At 34.3% G+C, this 15432-nt stretch overlaps 1 protein-coding gene and 1 pseudogene across 3 annotated transcripts in view; one reads left to right on the forward strand and one right to left on the reverse strand.

The window, feature by feature from the left end:
• LOC113177492 (NEDD4-binding protein 2-like 2) overlaps window positions 1-15432 on the reverse strand; it is an 82804-nt gene that overhangs the window by 12470 nt on the left and 54902 nt on the right. The gene's annotated exons all lie outside the window — the stretch shown is intronic.
• On the forward strand, window positions 14275-14374 carry LOC113177493 (U6 spliceosomal RNA; annotated as a pseudogene).

The following is a 15432-nucleotide window of genomic DNA, read 5'->3' on the forward strand; positions in this document are numbered from 1 at the left end:
CTTGTTTAGCATGTGGGAGGCACTGGGTTCCATTCCCAGCACTAAAAAAAAAGAAAAAACACAGTTGGGGATATAGCTCAGTGGTAAAGTGCTTGCCTAAGCATGCACAAGGCCCTGGGTTCAACCCTCAGCACTGGGGGAAAAAAATTGTACACTTAACTATGTATTAGGACTATTTAACTGCTTTACATGTACCAAATAACCTAATCTTTACAACTATATAAAAGAAGGATAAGTGCTAATTTTATCCCTATCTCACAAAAGCAAAACCGAAAAGTTAATTAATGAATCTGCCCAGAATCACATGGCCAGAGGTAGGATTCAGACCTAGGTCAACTGGCTCTACTGAATTCAGACTTTTGCCAGGTACAGTGGCCACACCTATAATACCAGCAATTTAGAAGGCTGAAGCAGGAGGATCACAAGTTCAAAGCCAGCCTCAGCAACTTAATAAGGCCCTAAGCAACTAAGTAAGACCCTGTTTCAAAATAAAAAAGGACTGGGGAAGTGGCTCAGTGGTAGAGGTTCAATCCCTGGTACCAATTAAAAAAACTTCCAAGGAGAATTTTCATACTCTTTAACCATTATATGAAAGAGCTTCTCAATTTAAAAAGTCTTTAAAAAACACAATCTCTTTTTTTTTTTCCCTCCTCTCATCTTCAAAATGTTATGTTGGGCTGGGGTTGTGGTTCAGTAGTAGAGTGCTTGCCTCATATGTGTGAGGCACTGGGCTCAATTCTCAGCATCATATATAAATAAATGAATAAAAAATAAAGGTCCATCAACACTAAAAAATATTTTAAAAAATGTTATGTTAGAGCTACTCATTGGCAAGGGTTGAGGCCTTTCTATTTGTGTGCTGGTGCTCTCTCTCTCTCTCTCTCTGAGGAGACTTGCTGAGCAGGAATCCCTTTCCCTAATCTGCCTTCATATCAAGGTTCCATCTGAGCACTGGGAAGGTCCAAATAGATGGCCCACAACTTCTACAGGCAGAGGACACTGGTGGCTCCCCTTCGAAGTTAATTCATTTATCATGCATGGAGGAAGTAAGAAGTGATCACTTCTAGATACTTTTTTGAAGGAAAAAACAAGTATGATTGTAAAATAATTTGGATATGGTATATGAGGGGGTAAAAGATAAGAATCAAGTATGCGTGCAAGGATTTCATTCTGAATAATTGGAGGGATGAAGTGGTCATGTACTAAGTCACAGAAGTCTATGTGAGATATGAGTTTGGAGAGAGGGTTGGTAAAATAGTTACCAAAAAGTCTAGACCAATAAGCTAATCTGTCTTTATAGCAGAGGTAAGAAAGTGTAAAAGATAAAGATTTCATTAATATTCTTCAAGAGTTCCTTTGTTTTCTAACTGTATTACAATATGATAGCTATTTGGAGAAAGGATAATAGGGACCCAGTATGCCCAAAGTGAAGTGAACACATTAGATCACAAAAGAATGAGGTAGCTCAAAATAAATAAATAAATAAACAAACAAACAAACTCTGAATCTGGAAGATTAGTCAACTTATTAAGGCATTGTGCTAAGAGTTATCAAAGGAGTCTGTAAGGATTGGAATTCCAAGGAAAATACAACACAGTGCCAAGAGATATGAAAATCAGATGTTTGAATATACAAAGAAGTGGGCCAGAGACATGTATCAGTTCTGTACACGGAAACTCTATAAATCCAATGTTTATTTTGGAAACAGTGGACCTGGCCTTCTAGAAAGGAAACATAAATCAACAGCAGTGACTAGTGAAGCTCCTAGGAGATAAGAGATATGATGGTAGTGGTAATAACTTCTGTTGAAATGTTGTATGCCTCTGATGTGGCTAATCAGTAGGTACATTTTCTTTAGGAACATCTATCTACAATGTGTGAGAGGCTCATCAAAGCTGCCTCAAGACTTGTTAAGCCTGATCTCACTGGTGCTGATTCACATAGGGATGAATGGCACCACTAGAAAAAAAAGAAGCATCACTAAATAAAAGTTAGTCACGGAGAGGAAATCAGAGGAGCTAGAGACACAAGCTGTCTTTTGAAAAGAAAGGAGGAAACAGGAAATGAACAATGGTAACACATCTATGATGAATAAGACTTTGCTTTCTAGATGATGGCTTAGAATTTAAGCAGAGTAGGGACAACACATACCTCTCAAGAATTAGAAAGAGATGGTTTGCTCAGAAACAAGCTAACCTGACCAAAGAAGGATGTCCTAAAAGCAAAGGTAAGATAGTATCCAGATAAAGCCAAAACTGTATGGAGAAGGATAAAAAGAAAAACATGAGTGTTTCATAAAAAAATAACTAAGGAGGTCTAAACAATGTGTCACATTACAGAATCTTATATACTAAGTCATAATGATGGGCAATACATGAAGTAAATCTGAGATTAAAACACATGCAGATTATAAAAGAGAAGTCATACAGCTTTATGGAATGACTGTAGTTGGAATAATATACTGGAATAATTCCAGGAACAAGCTAGCAGGGAGGAATCTCAGGCAAATTAGATCTCCTTTCTAAAAATGGCGATAATAATAAAAAATAAATAAATAAATAAAATAAAAAAATAAAAATGGCAATAATATTCACTCCTTGCAGAAGTCTAGTAAGGATTATTAATATACATGTTTATAAATGACTTCTACTTAACTAATATGACAGATAACTTATTCTCTCCATTGCCTCTGTACAATAATGACTGACATCAATGGCACACTGAATCCTCTCAGCTAGATGATTGCTCTCTTATTATAATTGTACCCTTTGCTTTTAATGATTAGAAGTGTATGTTTACTAAGTAAGAATCAGATGAGTTTATCCTCAAACCTATACTAATAATAATTGTTACTAAAATTATATAGTTTGTCTCACTAAAGATGAGAAGCTAAACAGTTGTTATTAAAATAGGTGTGGACAGGATAACTATAAAATTTTGTTAAAAATCATAAAAACCTGCAATTATGTGATCATATTGCTTTGAAAATTTCTTTGGGTTCTCCTTCCAATTTTCATCAATAGAAACTAGGAATTCTTGACAATTTGATGAATTATTGACAGCATTATGATGTTGCTTATGCATGAAAAGAGAAAGCAACATTGAACAGAATTATACATAAAGATTGGTGAATGAATATACATGTACACATTTTTAAGTTCTGATAAAATGTTTAAAGTAGGTATCATTTCATAATGATTCTATTATTATTATTATTTATTTGTAGTACTGAGACCAAATCCAGTACCATGCACATTCTAAGCAAGTGCTTTACCATTGAGCTATACCCCCAACTCTGATTCCTTACTTGAATCAATTCGGTAAGTGAACTAACCAGCTGCTTGTCCCAATCATGTTAGATAAAAGGATTTTTATTGTATGTAGTATTATGATGTGTGTGTGTGTTGTGTATGTGTGTGTATACACCCACACATCTACCTAGCACAATGCACAGCACCTGTGGGGTATTTCATATTTAGCAGCTCTTATTTTTGTTACAGATTAACAATTATACAAATAATCTTAGAAATTTCATTGAAACTATCAAGATACAATTTAAAAATTAAGATATGACAATGAGATAGTTATGATTTGTTTGTAAAAAGCACTTGAGTTAGAAGAGCTAGAAAATTATCTGAAAATGTTATTTATTTAATATTATTTCACATTAGAAAAATATTTTCTTAAAAACTACAACTGTATAGAGACAAACTGACAAATAATCATAATCAGAGATTAGAACACTTTTCTTAGTAACTGATAGAACAGAGACAAAAAGTAAACATAGAAGTTATAAAGAACATAATGATTATTAATATAATGAACAAATATAGAATGATCAGAAAAAATATTCAAGTCCACATATAATATTTATAGAAATTAACTAGACCATCAAGTTACCCTTCACAAATTTCAAAGAATTACTAATGTACAGACCACATTTTTAAAAAATATGTTTTTAAGTGTAGATGGACACAATATCTTTATTTCATTTATTTTTATGTGGTGCTGAGGATTGAACCCAGTGCCTCATGCATGTGAGGCAAGTGCTTCACCACTGAGCTACAGCCTCAGCTCCCAGACCACATTTTTTTTTACCATAATGTAAACTTCAAAATTATTAACAAAAATGTTTTTGAAAAAGTCATAGATAGAAAAATCATAGTTTTTAAAAAAGGAAGGCATGAAATTAATGAGTTACCCATACAACTAAAGAAAATGAAAAAAGAGGAGAAGAAAAAGCACAGAAGGAGGGAATAATAAAAAATTAAAAATAAAATAAAGAAATAGAAAATAAACATAACATAGTTAGCATCAAAAAATTCAGAAGTTGGTTGTTTGAAGAGATTAATGAAAAAACACAAACTGCTAGTGAGATTAATCAAGGAAAAAATAAATTAGTATTGGAAATGAAAAAAAGAGGCACAACTGCAGATTCAGAGAAAATTTAAAAAATAAAAGGATAATTCTATGAACAACTTTATAACAATAAACCTGGAAATTTAAGTGTTATAGCTAGAACACATACATTATTAAAACCTACTTAAAAAAAAAGCCTGAGTAGTCCTTTAGCAGTAAAATAATAAGTTATTTTTTATACCCAGAAAGCCAGATCTAGATCTAGATGACTTTTCAGAAAAGTTCTAGCAAATAGTGAAGGAACTGTTCATTGCAATCTTATGCAAAATTATTTAGAGAAAAGAAAAAGAATACCTTCAACTCTTTTCATGGCGCTACCATGACTTGAGAGAGTCAGAAAGTATACATTCTTGCTTATTTCATTCTAAATTCAAACATCCTAAGCACATATTATCAAACCATCTCCGGTGAATATATAAAATAGATAATATTATTATGTAGTCGGATTTAACTCAGGACTGAAAGATAGATTTATGCTAGAATATTGATGTAATTCACCACATGAATTAACATGATGAAGAAGAAAACATAATAGTTACAGAAATCATTTTTATCCATTTTCCAGCCATAACTTTAAAAAATGAAAAATCCAATCACTATTTAAAAATAACACATGTAACTTTTAGGAAACAAGAAACAGATGAAAAGTTCCTCAAATGAATCTAGTGTTTACAGCAACCAGGCAAGTGCTCAGTTAAGAAAAATATAGCCTCCATAGGAGTTTTATAGTGTTTTAACTTACTCTGGCCCTAGATTGGTCCTAAAGGCAACGTAAGGCATGCCAGTACAAGTTTCTTGTGCCAGAAAAGCAGACAGGACCTTGTGGTTGCGCTGATCTCCCTCATGGCTCCCCTGGCTGAAAAGGTTGGCTTCTATTTTGACTAACTTGAAACTCTCTTAGACTAAGGCAGCTACCTGGAAGCTAGGGGAGGAGGAATTTGTTGAATACATTTAAAAGCAAATTCAGTGGCCACAGCCACCAGGGGTAAGGCATAACAGTTGGGATAAACAATACACAAAAAGGTTTGAAGAAAGGATTGAGAAGTGAGACACTTTAGGGAACTTTTAGACACTTTTAGGGAAGGAGGGTTTTGAAAAGCACCCAGTTCTCTGAGAAGATTCCTGAGAATCTAGAAGCCATGAACGTCTGCGGTCCCGGTGTACACTTGGAAATAACCTGAAAAGGCCCTAAGCTCTCACTTGTGGCTGACACTCATACTCTGCATGCAGAAAGACTAGGGCAGAGTTATAAACAGTGTCCTGTAGAAGGTATGCAAAACACACAACACAGGGCCTACAGCAAAGATGGAGTATTTGGTTGTTGTTGCTGTTTCTTCTTTAGTTAGTTGGATGGATTTTGTTGTTGTTGTTCTAGACACTTAAGGACCATTGAATCACTGGTTGATTACTGAGCTAAAGGAACAAAGACTTCAATTGGCACACAAAACAAAGAATATAGACTAAACACAATTAGTACAAAATGTCTAAATTTCAACAACAAAAAAAATGAGTCATGCACAGAAACAACAAAAAAAAAAATGATGGCCTATACACAGGGGAAAAAGAAATTAATAGGAACTATCCTTAAAGCCCAGACAGTGGATTTACTAGACAAAGACTTTTTATCAACTATTAAATCATGCTAAAAGAACTGAAAGAAACAATGAAAAAAGAACTAAAGAAAATCACAAGAACAATGTCTCACCAAATAATAAATGTCAGAAATGGTAAAAAGGAACCAAATAGGTAGCAGGGCTCAGTGGCACATGCCTATAATTATAGTGACACTGGAGACTGAGGCAGGAGGATTGCAAGTTTGAGCCCAGCTTTGGCAACTTAGTGAGACTCTTGTCTCAAAATAAAAAGGACTGAGGATGTAACTCAATAATAGACTACCCCTGAGTTCACCTAGTACCACAAACATATCAAACAAACAAACAAAAACAAAAGAAGGAGGGGGGGGGAGGAAGGAGGAGGAGGAAGAGGAGGAGAAGGTGGGGGAGGGGAGGAGGAGAAGGAGGGGAGGGGAAGGAGGGGGAGGATGGGGAGGAAGGGAGGAAGGAGGAGGAAGAGGAGAAGGTAGGGAGAAGGAGAGAGGAAGAGGAGGAGAAGGAGGGGGAGGAGGAAGAGGAGAAGAAGGTGGGGGAGGAGGAAGAAGAGGAGGAGAAGGAGGGGGAGGAGGAGGAAGAGGAGGAGGAGGAGGAGAAGGAGGGGGAGGAGGAGGAGAAGGTGGGGGAGGAGAAGGAGAAGGTGAGGGAGGAAGAAAAGGAGGGGGAGGCTAAAGAGGGGGAGGAGAAGGAGGGGGAGGGGGAGGAATAGGAGGGGGAGGAGAAGGAAGGGGAGAAGGCAGAGAAGGCTGAGGAAGAAGAGGAGGGGAGGAGGAGTTGAAGAGTAGAACAACTGAAGAATTCACTCAAGGGGTACAACAGCAGACTTGAACAGTCAGAAGAATCAGTTATCTTTACTATTGTTCTTTATTTCTTCATGTAGATTTGAGTTACTGTCTAGTGTTCTTTCATTTCAGCCTTAAGAACTGTCTTTAGCTCAATTCCAACAGCAGAAGCCTCAGCAGCATAATACTCATGAACTACGGATTAACAGCATTTTCTATTTGACTTTTCTAGTACTAGGAATAATTATAACTTCTTGTATACATTAATTGTTAGGAAATTTTTCCACTTTTGCTTTTCTAGCCCTTCCAATACCTTTGCAATCAATTCCTTATATTAAATCCCCCTATTTGAAACACCTAGATTAGTTCCTGCTTCCTGGATTAGATGTAGAGGACTACAAAACACATAACTGATCTTTACTATCTAGAGTACATAAAAAAATCCTACAAATCAATAAGAAAGATTAAATAATTATGTAGAATATGTAAAAATCACAAAAGCATTTTTTTACAAAGAAAACATACATGAAATAAAGTTCATTAGTAATAAAACTAACAAAAAATTAAAATGACAATAAGATAAATTTTAATTTCTGTCAGATTAACAAAAGATATAAAATACCCAATATCAAGCATCAGTCAATAAGAATTTTATTGTGGTGCAGGGGCCAGGGTTGTGGCTCAGTGGTACAGCACTTGCCTAGTATGTGTGAGGCACTTGGTTCAATTCTTAGCACTGCATATAAATAAAACAAAGGTCCACTGACAACTAAAAAATATATTTTTAAAAAATTGTGGTGCATACATAAAATAGAAAATGCATATTTTCTGCTTCATTTTTAATACATTGATTGCAATATATCAAATTGATCTTTTGATAACTAATAGGTCATATTTTACAATTTAAAAACCATTCCCCTAGAGAAATTCCAGTATATGTCTATAGAGCTTTTTTTGTAATTGCAAAATTCTGGAAATAACTCATCTATCCATCAATAGAATGAACAAATAAATTGTAGTATGTTCATAAAATGGAATATTATAGTGAAAATAAGTGAATTTCTACCTAAACGAATAGGGATGAAAAAGTTTTACACAAAAGAGGTTAATCATAGAATCTCATGCCAAAATTCCATTTATAGTAAATTTGAAGCTAGACAAACCTAAACACTATATTATTTAGGAATATATTCAAAGAAAAAAGAAGAAGGAAATAAATACAAAACTCAAGATAGTGATTTTCCTTAGGAAGCAGGAGAACTTGTTATTAGTAAGGGTCTTCTAAGATATTGATAATATTCTGTTTCTTAACCTGTGTAGTGGTAATAAAGACACTCATTTTATTATTAGTCTTTGACCAATAATAAGGACTGAACCCAGGAGCATTCTACTTTTGAGCTATATTTCCAGCCCTCTTTTAAAAAAAAAAAAATCTTATTTTGAGACAGGGTGTAGCTAAGTTTCTGAGGTTGGCCTCAAACTTGTGATCCTCCTACCTCGGCCTCTAGAATCGATGGATTACAGGCATGCACCACCGTGTCTGGCCACATACTTTTTTTTTTTTTTTAAGTAGAAAAAGTAGTCTTCCCCAAGAACTAACATGGATTCATACTAAACAGATCTGACAGAGTGATTTCATTTTCTTCTATATCAAAGGCCCCAGTAGAAATAGAAAAGATTTTAGTTAGGCATTTTTAATGATCTCTAACAAAATTCTTTCATATGAAATGCAATAACACAAATAATAATTTGTCTAGTAAAACTAGACAAATTATTAGGTTGAGGTCTGGGTATTATAGTTCAGTGGTAAAGCACTTGCCTAGCATGCAAGAGGTCCTAAGTTTGATCCCAGAACAGCAAACAGACAAACAAAAATTATTATGCTGATATAAATCTGCCATTCATATAGATCAAAATAGTTGAAGATTAATAATTTCATAGGAGTCAACCTAATATACCTTCAAGAGATGATGTGAGAATAAAGAAATGGTAATCAATTTGAAACATACAGAAGTAGAATTTAACAGCTTGGTGATTTATCATTGTTGTGGAGGAGGCATTACTCAAGAAAAACAAAGCAGATTCAGACAACCAATAGATTAGTCATACAGCAAAAACAACTGAGAGGTAATGATAAGTAAGCTGAAAAATAATACACTTGCTTTTAGACATGCTAAGGCTCAGGAGGCCCTTAACTCACAAATGGAAATATCAAACAGGCAGTAGGAATCCCAGGTAGGAATTAAAGTCTAAAGAAAAAGTTATAAGAGCCATCAATGAAAAGTGGAATTGAATTCCTTATGTAACCCATATCTGAGATGGCCTATGGGTTACATAAGGAAGGAAGAATCTAAAAGCATAGAATGAAACATGGAAACAATGAAGAGGACGCTGGTACAAAAAGAAACAAAAAGAGAGAACTAAAATATGACGAGAATATGAAAAAAGAATATCTTATAAGCTAAAAGAAGAGATGATTTCAAGAGAAAAAGAACAGTGAAAACTTTATTTTAACAAATAGTCATTGAGTGCTACTGTATCCCAAACATTGTAAAATGAGGCAAAGATTCATGTTTTCCCCTTTATTCTTGGACAATATTTTCATCAGTAAGCTAAATGAGAAAAGATGTACATTATCACGTTTTTAAAAGAGAGAAAGTAGGGAGGAATAGCTGATATAAAATGACAGAATAGAGATAAAAAAACAATCCAATATGCTGAAATAATGGGCACAACAAAAGGATTTTTAGGAAGGTAAAAATATAATACCTATTAGGAATTCTTTCCTGAATATGAAACCTGAACTTAATCAAGTCTCTAGATCTAACTGCCATTTTATAAGAAATGTAGAAGCTGGAGTAAAATAGTAAATACCACCACAAAAAACAAAACAAAACAAAACAAAAAAAGCAATCAGATAAATCCAGAAAATGGGAAGCTCTATAAACTGGCCTGAACTCAACAAACACAATATCATAATATGAGCAATTTAAAAGAAAAGGTGGAGGGTTGTTTAGACTAAAAGAATATTTGGGAATTCTCCATACTGTCTGCTCAACTTTTCTATAATCGTAAAACTGCTCTAAGAAATATAATCTAAAAAAAGTAAAGAAAAATGCTATGTCAGTAATTCAGACAAAGAAAATTTAATTAGTTCTGTTTTTTGGTCCTTACTCATTAGGTTCTGCAGAGTTGGTGTTTAAAAGTGCAACTCATACTTCAGTTTTGCAATGCTGGTCATTTTTTCCATCTATGAATCACAAAGTCATAGCATGAACAACAGTTTCAGTTCCTTTTGTTCCCTCACACTCAAGAGAAATTGAAATAGCTGAGCCTTCTACATCCCCAGGGAGAATATTTACCCCTTGCTAATAAAGCCAAAGCAAAGGTACCCAAACCTTTGAAGAACTTTTTGCTAGTGGTAACAGAGATGCCACCTGACCTGGAGACCTGCCTCAGAGGTGCCCCAATTCAAAGTTTTCATCTGCAAATGAAGAAACCAAGGCCCAGAAAGGCCAGATCTATGAAGAGAGGCTGGCTAATCTTGAGCAGGGAATCAGTCTCCTGACTCCTGGCCCACCACTCTTTCACCCTAGCACTTACAATGAAAACAGTCACCATGCTAGACATTCCTTGATGCCTTTCAGAGAATGAAACAATTCTTGAGTATCTAGAGCTACATCTCTGATATGGTAGCCATTAATATGTGGCTATTGGCCACTTGAAAAATGGCTAATCTAAATGGAGATGTGATATGAAATACATACAGAATTTCAAAGAATATGATTAAAAATTGTATATTTTTAATATACAATAATTTAAAAATATTTGTTACTTGTTGAAATGATAGTATTTTGATATACTAATTTAAATTGAACATATTATAAAATATTCAGGTAGTACCCTAGGGTCTAAGGAGGCCTTGTAGCCATCAGCTTTTCCTGGGAAAGACTCTAGGACTGCTATATGGATTGCAGCTCAGGGAAGACACTCACCAACCTAATGTGACCTTCTCCTTACTGAAATATCTCAAGTTTCAGCACACATCTTAAGAGTGAAACCTTGGTCCAGTTGGTCCTCTGATCCTTTTGGACACCAAAAATGACTTATCTTCTAAAACATGCTGGATTTTCAAATGTGCTTTTCAGAGAATTCCTTTTACAGTTTAAAAAAAAAAAAACTTTTCAATGCATAAAACATTGAAGTTTTCTGGACACAAAAATGGGGGTTCATTTGTTCCTAGATCAGAACTAGAAGAAGTAAAAACTTTTCCATACTAAAGTTCCCTTGGTTCCACTAGGAGATAATTTTTACTGCAGTGAATACAAAGAATAGGATTTACAATTCAGGAATTAGAGCAGTTTTTAATTATGTGCATTCTCAACCTCAGTTTTAAGTAAAGGATAATCATTATTGGAGTGTCTACTTTACATCCAAACCCTTTTACAAATGAATAGATAGAATTATAGGAATCCCCTTTAAGGGTCTTGAAAAATTGCTATGTTGCTAAGGCTGGCCTTGACCTTGCAATCCGCCTGCTTCAGTTTCTTGAGTGGCTGGGATTAAAGGCATGTATCACTGCCCCTCTCTCAGCATGAGTTATATTAAAATAGTAACTTATTCATCATTAGAATCTGTTTTGAATGTTGGGTTTTGGAATATGTAATTTAAAATTATTTACTTGGAATCAGAGATACAGATAATAATTTCATAGACATTCACAGATGCTTTAAATCAAGTAACGATTACACATTTTCATGGTAAAATAAAAAATACAAGAAATGGACATAAATTTCTTAAGGATATGAAACATATGATATAAAAGTAAAGTGGTAAAGCTTTTTGTAGAGTTTTTTCTAGAACTCTGATTTATTTGGTTCCTAAATGGAATAACCTATTATGGTCTCTAGCCCTGGTAACTTCATCAAAATTTAAAACTTCCTTGCATCAAAGGATACAATGAAGAAAGTAAAAAGATAAAGCACAGAGTGGGAAAAAAAAACACCTGCAAGTCACATATCTATAACACAGAAAGAACTCTAATAATTCAATAATAAAGACAATACAATTTAAAAGTGGGAAAAGATCTGAAAGTGGTAAATGCACATGAAAAGATGCTTAATATTGTAGTTGTCAGGGAAATGCAAATAAAAAATCATGATGAGATTCCACTTCATATCTTCAGGTTGGGTATAATAAAAAACCCAGATAATAACAAGTGTTGACAAAAATAAAGACTGATACATTGCTTACAGGAATATGGTGTTGCCATATTGAAAAATGAATATGGTATTGCCATATGGAAAAATATTCCAGCACTTCCTTAAATAGTTAAACATGGAGTTATCATGTCACCCAGCAATTACACCTCTAGGAAGAAAAATGAAAACATATACCCATACAAAAACCAGTAGCGAAATGTTTATTATCGGCAGCATTCTAATAGCCAAAAGGTGGAGACAAGCAAAATGTCCAAATCTGATGCACAGATAAACAAAATGTGGTATATCCAAAAAATGGAATATGGCCATAAAAAAGGAATGAAGTATTAAAACATGGGTTAACCTTAAAAATATTATGCTAAGTCAAAGAACTTAGTCATAAAAATATATACATTATATTTCAGAACTAGACAAATCTATAGAGGCATAAATAAAATTAGTGGTTGGTTATGGTTGGGAAAGGGTAAATAAAAGGATGGGATAATAAGTAAAGAAGTATGGGTGTTTTGTTTTTTTTTTAGCTAGTAATTTTGTTCTAAAATTAACTATGATAATGATTGTACAACTCTGTGAATATAATAAAAATTATCGCATTAAATACCTTGAATAGGTGAATTGTACATTGAAAGAACTCAATAAAGCTGTTATTTAAATTTTTAATAAAAATGACCAAATACAACAAATAACAAAATGCAATGTGTAAACTTTGATGAGTTTCTAGTTTGGGTAGGGGAAAAAAAACAATAAAAAAATAGTGTATTCATTTTCTACTGTTACTATTACAACCTGGTAGCTTAAAACGATACAAACTTAGCTAGGCATGGTGGTATACCTACAATCCAAGCTACTCAGAGTTGGAGGCAGTAGAATTGTGAGTTCTAAGCTAATTTGGGAAATGTAGTAAGACTCTGTCTCAAAAACAAACCAAGCAAAAAATCCCAACCAAAGAAACTCATTATCTTATAGTTCTGGGTCAGAAGTCAAAAAAATGGGTCTCAATGACTTAAAATAGAAGTTTTAGGAGGGCGGAGTTCCTTTCTGGCAGCTCTAGGAAAGAATCTGTTTCCTTATCTTTTCAAGCTTCTGGAGGCCACTGACATTACTTGGCTTATGTCCCTCTTCCTCCATTTTCAAATCCACCAACACTGCATCTGTCTGTACCTTTTTACCACAGTCAGATTTTCCTCCAACTCTTCTTCTGCCTCCATCATCCATTTTACAAAGGGCCAACATGGATAATCAGGATAATCTCACTATTTTAAGGTCAGCTGACTGGCAACCTTAATTCCCTTTCTGAGGATTAGAACATGAACATCTTTGGGAAGCATTATTCTGCCTAGCACAGATAGACTTACGACAAAGGTAAAAATCTGAATCATTACAGAGTTTTTGTTAACTTGCCTAGGTATAATAATGGTAACACAGTTGTAGTTCAATCCTTAGTACCTAAAATATAAAAAAATAATGGTAACACAGTTGTGAAAGAATGTGCCTTCATTTTTAGAAGATGTCTGTGAAATATTTCGGAGAGTCATGATATCTGTATGATATTTCAAATAGTTCTACAAGTAAATAAATAAACATGCATGCATATTTATATATATTCACATATATAAAGCAGATATGACAAAAATGCTAATGATTTTGAATGTAGGTAGAGGTAATATATTTATTACATTGTTTTAATTCTCTCTATATTTAAAAATTTCCAAGAAAAGTGAGTATTTCTTAGTAAAATAAATATACAAGTAACAAGTCACCATAAACCGGGTACAGCAAAAATAGACCTGAAAGACTTCAATTATACATCATGTAAAATAACCACATTCACCTTTATAAGGACATGTTTAAAATGATTATAGGAAACAAGACATTTTAAAGACTCACTGAATAATATGGCGGGGGTTGGGGGTGGTACTGGGGATTGAATTCAGGGCACTTGACCATTGAGCCACATCCCCAGCCCTATTTTGTATTTTATTTAGGACAGGGTCTCACTGAGTCTCGCTTTTGCTGAGGCTGTCTTTGAACTCAAGATCTTCCCGGCTCAGCTTCCCAAGCTGCTGAGATTACAGGCACGTACTATTTCACCCGAAAGTAATTTTGAAATAACTCAAAAAACGTGCAAATATGAAAACTATAATTATTGAAACTAAAAATTCAATGGACAAAGTTATCAGTATATAAGAGATAGCTGATGAGAGAATTACTAAATGGAAAGAAATCTTAAGAAAATGTACAGTGCTTGCTTCAGCAGCACAATAAAAGTGGAACAATACAGAGAAGATTAGCATTGCCCCTGTGCAAGGATGACACTCCTTGATATATATCCAAAGGACTTAAAGCAGCATAATACATTGAGCAATCACAACAATGTTTGTAGCAGCTCAATTCACAGTAGTTAAGCTATGGAAACAACCTAGGTGCCCTTCAAAAGATGAATGAAAATATAGAAAATGTGGTATATTTACACAGTGGAATATTACTTAGCCTTAAAGAAGAATGAAATTATGGCATTTTCTGGCAAATGGATAGAAATGGATACTATCTTGCAAAGAGAAATAAGCCAATCCCCCAAAACCAAAGGCCGAATGTTCTCTCTGATGTGTGGATGCTAACACATAGCAAGAGGGGAAGGGGAAGAACAGAAGTTCAGTGAAAGGGAAATGAAGGGAAGGTGGGTAGGAAAAGAAAAGACAGTGAGGCCCACACAGGATTACTGGGTACCCAAGCGGGCACAACACCCACACAGATTTCTCTTTTACACTTCCTAAGATAAAACAACTATATCCTCACCTTCTACCTCCTCAGCATATTGTCCTGCTTCTCACCACTGATTCTCTGTCCACCATAAGAAACTATAAACCATTTTACAAACCTACTGAGTATATTGTAGATAATAATTGAATTCATCATTTCTGTACATTGTGACCAAACTGTAAATGTCTTAATAGCAAACATTTGTTTTTAGTATATATTGTTTATATCGGAATTTGATAACATTGTCCTTCACCTCAAAGGAGAGATATTGGATCCCTACTGGGACACAATAAGCCTATAGGGTAAAAGCAGTAATACCTCAGATCCACAGTGCTAGTAGGGAAGACACAAGCAATATGAAAAGAAAGGGAAAAAAGTGTCCCAATCATATCAATATACCACATTATTAGAATCCATGGCCAGTACAGCAGAAAAAATGTCAGAGAAGGAGTTCAGGACATACATGATTAAAATGTTTTGCAAAATAAAGGATTATATAAGAGAGCAAATACAGACAGCAAAAGATCATTTGGAAAAAACCTACATAAACAAATATAGGAAGCAAAAGATAATTTCAATAGGGAGATAGAGGTTCTAAAACAAACGAACAGAAATCCTTGAAATGAAAGAAATAATAAA

This window comes from Urocitellus parryii, chromosome 2 (assembly GCF_045843805.1).
Source record: "Urocitellus parryii isolate mUroPar1 chromosome 2, mUroPar1.hap1, whole genome shotgun sequence".
NCBI classification, from domain to species: domain Eukaryota; kingdom Metazoa; phylum Chordata; class Mammalia; order Rodentia; family Sciuridae; genus Urocitellus; species Urocitellus parryii.